The sequence below is a fragment of the Tachyglossus aculeatus genome, chromosome 3 (assembly GCF_015852505.1).
Source record: "Tachyglossus aculeatus isolate mTacAcu1 chromosome 3, mTacAcu1.pri, whole genome shotgun sequence".
Taxonomy (NCBI): domain Eukaryota; kingdom Metazoa; phylum Chordata; class Mammalia; order Monotremata; family Tachyglossidae; genus Tachyglossus; species Tachyglossus aculeatus.
In genome coordinates, this window is record NC_052068.1 from 80,070,714 (window position 1) to 80,076,268 (window position 5,555).

Consider the following 5,555-nt stretch of genomic DNA (forward strand, 5'->3'; position numbering starts at 1 on the left):
TTCCAGTTCCACCATTTGCCCGCTGTGTGACCTTGAACGAGTGATTTAACCTAGGTGAGTCTTGGTTTCCTCATTTGTAGAATGGGGATAATCACTGTTTATTGTTTATATTGTACTTTCCCAAGCGCTTAGTACAGTGCTCTGCACACAGTAAGTGCTTAATAAATACATAGATGGGCAACCACCTGGAGGTTCTTGAGGATTGAGAACATGTGTATGAATGGCTAGTCTCTCTTCCCTCCAGCCTCTCCGGGATCTGAGAGGAAGCAGTGCTGAGTGCATAGACCTACCTTGTGTTGTGCTCAAGAAGCAGCGTGGCTCACTGGAAAGAGCCCAGGCTTTGGAGTCAGAGGTCATGGGTTCATATCCCAGCTCCGCCAATTGTCAGCTGTGTGACTTTGGGCAAGTCACTTAACTTCTCTGTGCCTCAGTTACCTCGTCTGTAAAATGGGGATTAAGACTGTGAGCCCCCTGTGGGACAACCTGATTGCCTTGTAACCTCCCCAGTGCTTAGAACAGTGCTTTGCACATAGTAAGCTCTTAATAAATGCCATTATTATTATTATTATTATTATTATTATTATTATTGTTCTGTCAGGCCCAGCCAGGCAGTCAGACCTCAGGGCTAAACTCCCGCCGGTCCCTGATCACCATACTGAGATCTGAGAGGGTTATGGGGTGATCCTGTATGCATGAATGACTCAAGAACACAAACCATATCCCCACTTGAGCAGAGGATGCCACAACATACTCACTGGCCAGACGTCCTTCAAGCCCAGCCCTTCCGACAGAACACTTTCCTTCCATCCCTTATTGGAGCCGAGTGCTGGCAAGGGTTGTCGATATGCACAGATCTATCGGCCGTTCCTTCTGGGCCCCAACTGGGCTGTCTGGTTCAGTCTGTGCCTTAGGCAGCTATTGTTCAGGGGCCCTGCTGATGAGCTCTGCGGAGCGAGATGGAATCCCCCGTCCCCATGCGAAAGGGCAATTTGGAGGTTGTGTTCCGAGCGGAATGGGAGGAGGGAGGGGGAAGTTCAATTTTCCTCTGAAGCCCGGGGAAATGGTGAATGCAACAAGCAGGGGAACAGCCTGGATGGATGGATGGCGGCGCGAGCCGGCCATTAGAAACCCGGGATCCATTTTCCAGGTTTACATTCTCAATTCATAAAGGTTTAAAAACTATGGATTTTCATTTTGCGTGCTGCACCCTGTAACCTTCACAACTTGTCTCCAGAGCCCAAGGCATCAGTGGCCGGCGTGGCAGGACTTGTAATGCAGCACCACTATACTCGAGATGGGCGCTCAGGGAGAAGGGACATTAAACAGATGAACAAGTGCAAATCAATCAGGGCTTTCCTTTTTCTGGCTCCCAGCACTGGGCTTTTGTTTGCCTTGTGCTTTGCTCGTGATTCCATCCAGGAATGGGAAGAGTAGTCGAATCTGGGCTCAGGTAGGCTAAAAGCTAAATAGGCTCCACTCCAGGTCCAAACCCCCATTTTCTTTTACTTTCCTTCTCAATGAACCCCAAAAGAAAGAAGAGAAACTCATCCTCTTCTCTCCAGGCCCCAGTCTGGGTGGATGTGTCCATACCATTACTAAACTATACGTCCACCATGGATCCAAATGCTGATGCGACTTAAGAAACCATCAGATCTGAAGCCTTTTTCACCGTCTTCCCCACCAACCCTAACACAGAATGAATCTATAGAGAAACCTAGCATTCAATCTTGGTACTGTCAGGGGAGACCCCTCCCCCCAGGTCAAAGGCCGTTTACTACATTTGTGGAGTAGAAGAATACCATGATTCGCATCCCCTCACCTACACACATATGTCAAAAAATAAATACCAACTGCTATAATAACTGCTGCTGGAGTCACCACCGCACGTGAAGAGAGAAAATGAAAAAGATGTTATATCAATTTTCTCATTATCTCTCTTCCATACATAAACCCATTCAAATGCACGTGCACCCTCTATGTTTCCATAGGGCTTTTTGCTGTTGTTGATTTAGTGGGGGCATGAGAGAGGAATGCTTGCAGCCATCACTTTTAAAATTTTGGAAAAAACATGTCTTTCTGAAATGTCCTTCAAGTTTAGTCAACACCGAAAAGAGATTTCTGGGCAGATTGATTTTTTTTTACAGGAAAGAAGTGAGAAAAGTGTGACTAAAAGCCCACAAGCTGCATTCTCAGGTCACTTAATAGAAGTCATTGGGCCCTCCAGAAGGCCCTCTACTCTCCCTTCCCCTGCAACTCCACCTTGTAGCCGCAGAATCACGACACCGGAACTGGGCACTAGCAGAGTCGGCGTGGGCATGAACAGGTCTAGTTTGCTATTTGTGAATCAGTTTTTGAACCATCTCATTTTCCCTTATCTAAAATAGGCCCAGCCCCATTCAACCCAATTCAAAAGAGCTTATGTAAAAGAAGCAATTGTAGAGCTTTGATTTTTTTTTCCCATCATCTGGTTTAGCTCCAAATGGTTCAATATGTTACAAGACTATTGATCAATTTAGGTGGCACCTATCACAGTGGGATCCGCCCTGTTAGGGGCACTGTTTTTCCCCATACTAGTGCATAAGACGAATCAGCAAAGACAGTGGCTTAGCGCAGTTCTTTGAGGGTCTGATCTCAAGAAAGATTTTTAAACAGAGCATTACAGTGACCTAGACAGGACTTTGTAAAATCAGGTATTGCATTAAAATGCTTGCAAGCGTCGAAGGCTGGCTCTGGTTTCTGCAGAAGGAAGGCATGAAAAAGAAATGAGGTAAAAGAAGGCAGCGTATGCCAAGAACAGTAATTTAAAGCTTTCATGTCTGGAGATCAATTAATTATCCGAACCTCCAGATTTTAGAAGGAGGATATTTAATCTCCCTTTTTCCCTTGGGTCTCAAGCCTTTGGCCTCAGCATCTTGACCTCTGCCCTTTCACCCTGGTTTCTCCAGGATCTTGCTAAATATAGCCCCATTGTTTTGAAACAAAGCTCCAGCAAATTTGGGGGTTAAGTGGGAAACAGGGTCCTGTAAAGCAGTTATTTGGGCAACAACCATGCTGAAGTCACTCTTGAGGTTGGTGATTTAGTGCTCCAAATTACATTTTGTTGGTCTCATTATGCTAACCTGAAATGATAAAACCGAAACATTGCCTGCAAAGTCTATGAAAGGACAGCAATCCTTCAATCCCCTCCCACCTCCTCAGTCTGGGGCTGGAAATACAGCTTAGATCATGGAGCAAGGTGTAAGAGAGGAACTGGAGGATTGCAAATCATTCTCAAATCTAAAGCCCCTTTCCCCATCATGTGTCCACTCCAGAATCTTGCATCAGAAGAATCTAGTTAAGAGGTTGAGAAATGTACTGTTCATGGGAGTGACTAAAAGTCGATAGGTAAAGAACATGAAAGCAAGGAGCAATGGTGTGAGAGGGAAACAGTACGTTATTAGAAGGGAAGGGGCATGTGTCAGGCAATACAGGGATAGGGACATTTTGGAAAGCTGGCTTAGAAGGCTGGCACCTAGGATCAACACAGAATCTGAATGGCCTCTGAGGTCAAGAACTAGTGTGCAGTACTAATGTATGGAGGATCACGGAGAGGCTGAGATGTTCTGGAGAAATGAATCGTGGTCCTCTTTGGAAGGGCAGCAGGAGGAGAGGAGCGGCAGGACCTGAGATGTAGTGGATTGGGGCAATTAGCCAATTGTCAGGTGCAGTGAGGGAGTCCACAGTGGAGAAGCCGCATAGTCTGATAGAAAACTCATGGGTCTGGGAGCCAGAGGGGAACCCAGGGAACCCAAGATTAGGACCTGGCTTCTAATCCTGACTCTGCCACTTGCTGCTGTGGCAAGTCACTTAACTTCTCCATGGCTGCTTCCTTCCCTGTAAAATGAGGGTTCAATAGGAGTGAGATAGAGGGATAGCGGAGAGAGGGGAGAAAGGATGAGAGAGAAGGAGAGATGGGGAGAAGGGAGGAGAGAGAAGACTGAGTTAGGAGAGAGAAAGGAGAGAGATGTTGGCGCCTGGGTAGGGTCCCTATCGTGGGTAGGGTTGGGTTCCTCCATCCTCTAAAAATTGGAGCCTACTGGAAGAAATATTCTAGGATGAGACCCAGCTTTGATCATCTCTCTAGTTGAGGTCTAGGATTATAGGAAATGTTATAGCACAATATTATTACAGGAGACTTCTAGTCCACCAAAAGCTGGATTTTCTTTTGGGCCCTTGAATGACAAGTGTCTGTTTTGGATTACAAAAGTAGCAGTGCTCAGGCATTTTGATTTTGTAGAGCCCCTCCAAAGAGCTCAAAGGACTTTTCCAACTTACACTAACTTTCTGAGAAGTGGGAGTTTTACAAGGACCATCATTACCTGTTTTATAATAGAGGAGAAAACTGTGATTCCTAAACTTTACAGGTTTAGTGATTTGAGTGAGTCATCATGTTCTGAGACCAGACCTCCCTTCTCTAACCCTAGCTCAATTCAGCTTGGGATATTATAAGCTTAATTATGAGTAGAGTTGTCCTTTGATTCAAAGGTGACATGGATGGTGGTGCGATTTTTCAATCAGTGGCATTTACTGAATGCTTACTTTGTGTGGAGCACTGTACTAAACACTTGGTAGAGTACAATAGAGTTGATTGACACTATTTCTGCTCTTTAGGAGCTTACAGTTTACAGGGAGGAGTTTACAGTCTATTGAGATTGAATCTGAAAATGTGAGTGTCAACAAGAGAGTCTCTTGCACATTCACAATTTTATTGCCCAGGGAGAGAACAGTTGTGTGTGCATTTTCCAGCTCCCTGCCATTTGAGCGAGCATTGCTCAAACACTAATGGCCAAGAAGAAAATGTTATGTCCTACTGCCAGCAGGACCTGAGCTTGTGTTGTTTATACAGGAGTGGTGATGGTTTGACTGAGTCATCAGCAATCTCACACCCAGTCCCTCTGTGCTCAGGAGCTGGGAGGGAGGACTGGGGCCATCTGTGGTCACAGAATAGCATATCTTTAAACCCTCAATAGCAGCAAAACAATTGAAATTATTGAGCAGAGCACTGTACTAAGCACTTGAGAGAGTAGCAATATAGCACAGTTGGTAGACTTGCCTTCCCACAATGAGCTTGCAGACTAGAGGGGGAGGCAGACATATCCATACATATCCATAATTAATTCATTTATATTAATGACTGCCTCTCCCTCTAGAATGTAAGATCATTGTGGGCAGGGAATGTGTCTACCACCTCTGTTATACTGTATTCTCCCAAGCACTTAGTACAATATGCTGCACACAGTAAGCACTAAAGTACAATTGATTGATTGAATATAGATAAATAAATTACAGGTATGTACATGAGTGCTATGGGGCTGAGGGAAGGGTGAATAAAGGGTGCAAATTCAAGTGCAAGGGTGATGCGGAAAGGAGTGGGAGAAGAGAAAAATGAGGGCTTAGTTGGGGAAGGCTTCTTGGCGGAGATGTGCTTTTAATGAGACTTTAAAGGTAGGAAGAGTGACGAGGAAAGGTGTTCCATACCAGAGGCAGGATGTGGGTGAGGGTGTGAGCAGGAAGAT